At 39.4% G+C, this 2,411-nt stretch overlaps 1 long non-coding RNA gene across 1 annotated transcript; it reads right to left on the reverse strand.

The window, feature by feature from the left end:
- Positions 1 to 263: 263 nt before the first annotated feature.
- On the reverse strand, positions 264 to 1,869 carry LOC309488749. Its single transcript, XR_014202260.1, has 3 exons — positions 1,541 to 1,869; positions 870 to 928; positions 264 to 440 (listed from the first exon to the last, which is right to left on the reverse strand). It is a non-coding gene; the product is annotated as an uncharacterized lncRNA (long non-coding RNA).
- Positions 1,870 to 2,411: the final 542 nt, after the last annotated feature.

Here is a 2,411-nt window from a genome sequence, read left to right on the forward strand (position 1 = left end):
GCTAAATGAATAAATGTAAATGTAAATACCTGACCCAAATGTTGGGTTTAAAAAACCCAACATCTGGGTAGAAATAACCCAAAAATTAGTTGGTCCCTTTTTAACCCAGGAGTTGGGTCAAAAATAACCTAAATTGGGTCACTATCCCAGTATGCCTTATTTCAGAAAATAAAACTTTGTTTTACATTATATTACACACTTCAAGCACTTTTACATTTTTATTGCATTAAATAAAAATCTATAAGAAAAAACACACACTTGGACATGTTTATTTTCATATTTATTTTAGGTCACACTGTAATAACAATATTAGAAATAAAAAATAGAAAAATAAACAACAATTCTCAGAAGAGCCTCAGGAATTTAAGCCTGGGGCCAACTTTGGGGACAAGATTTTTGATGGTGTCCTCATCAAAGAGAAGAAATGCCTCCTCATCTATCTGAAAGACAGAAAACAAGACAATATGAGTATTGTTAATAAGTCGAGACAATTGTGAACCACTCACCAGACACTCTTTCATTATCAAGCTAACAAATAATCACTTTTAAGGTAATGCAGTGGCTTTTTTATTAAATTTTTTTTACGTGGCCCAAATTGCTAGTTAACTAATGTGGTTCTTTTGCAGCATTAACATTACCCATTTTGTGTGAATGACATATTTTCTTTCATTAAAAAGTGTAATGACAGCCCATTCTTATGCATAACAGCTTGAAGACAAGGCACAGTAATCTTTTAGGGTTGTACATACCCCACTGTCGAAGAAGTTGTGACTTACACAAAATCTTGCACTGACACATTTAAGTCTTATTAAAAAAAAAAAAGTAGGTATAGAGAGATGATATAAGGGCAATAAGAGTAAAATGCTCACCTCTAAAATTCTCTGTCAGCTCAGACAGCTGCCACTCAGTTAGCTTATCAGCGACAAAACTGTGGAGAAAACATAGCAATATAGTGGTTAGCAACAATTTGAAGACTTGACCCGCTTCTTTAACTCTACCTAACGTTACTTCAGCCAGTAGAGCACTGTATAATATGATAAGCACGGCACAGCTGGTAAACATAACTCAACTATTGTGTTGCCTCGTCGCTCTGTAGCCGCAGCTATGGGGCTCGCACACCGGACGAGAAGCGCCGCGTCGCGTCTAGGACAACTCGAGGTATCGGTCAGTCACCGGACGTGCACTCTCTCAAGGGGCTCGCGAAGCGCAGCGCCGCGTCTTTAAAATTCGAACACATTATTCTCTATGAGTGTAACGGACACACACACACACAGCGGCGGTCTGTCCGCGGCACCCAGCAACGGCTCAGGACCGTGTTCAAAATCGCGTCCGCTTGTGCGATAACGTTACCTCGAGTTGTCCTAGACCTAGATGTTGTCGTGATAGCCGCGGCTACATGCCAACCACAGAATTACCACGGCTAACGCTAGTCTCAACGTAGCAACGTATTTATTTATTTTAGCAAATGGTGCTAAACTAGCAACAGGGACATGGACACAGAAAAGTTAACATTACATCAACACTGAAAATACTCTCTTACCTTGAATATAGATGAAGTTGCACCGATGAAGCACAGGCCAAAACGGATCGAGCGCGAAGCGACGGTTATTTCAAACGACTGTTGTGAGAAAATTCCAGAACAACTGCGAGAGAGAGAGAGAGAGAGAAAGCCAACTCTATAACCCAGAACATGGGTTACTCTTTGAAAAATAACCCAGAAACCCAAACAACCCATGAATTGGGTCAAAATATTAGCCCTATAACCCAGAAAATGGTTACTCTCTGAAAAAATAACCCATAATTTTAACCCAACACAAATAACCCAGAAAATGGGTTGAAGAAATAACCCAGGAGTTTTTAGAGTGTGAGTTTATGACTTAAAACTACTCAAGGTAGTCGATATCGAGCTTGTAGCTTAGATCTTTTAGTTTCATTGACTCATAAGATGGGTTTTCAAACACAGAGACAGTTAAAAGTATAAATTGATTTTAATAAATGTAAACTAGAGATTATATGAGCTACAATATAAACGTACGTAAAAATGCAAACAGTAAAACAGACAACATTTAACCAAACAAAACATAAAACATCGCGTGGTCAGAATAAATGAAATGAAATGAAAGAAAGAAAGAAAGACAGAGAGAAGAGATAGAGGGTAACTTAATTCACAGACCTAAGAACTGGACACATGAAATCAGCGTTTAGAGAGAGTTACGTTACTTGCAAGATTCTGTGCTCTTTCAGGGTGGTGCTGAAGAGGGGGGCGCGCGCGTGCGCGTGCGTGCGCGTGTCCGTCTGGTTTGCGTCTAGCTTCGTCTTCTGGGTCGTTTCGCAAGATGATGTAAAGGCTCACTTGAATTTAACGTTACCGAGAAAGTTCAGATAATTTCCCTTGTGGAAGGGAAAGGCGT

Source organism: Leuciscus leuciscus, assembly GCF_965113295.1.
Source record: "Leuciscus leuciscus genome assembly, chromosome: 24".
NCBI lineage: Eukaryota > Metazoa > Chordata > Actinopteri > Cypriniformes > Leuciscidae > Leuciscus > Leuciscus leuciscus.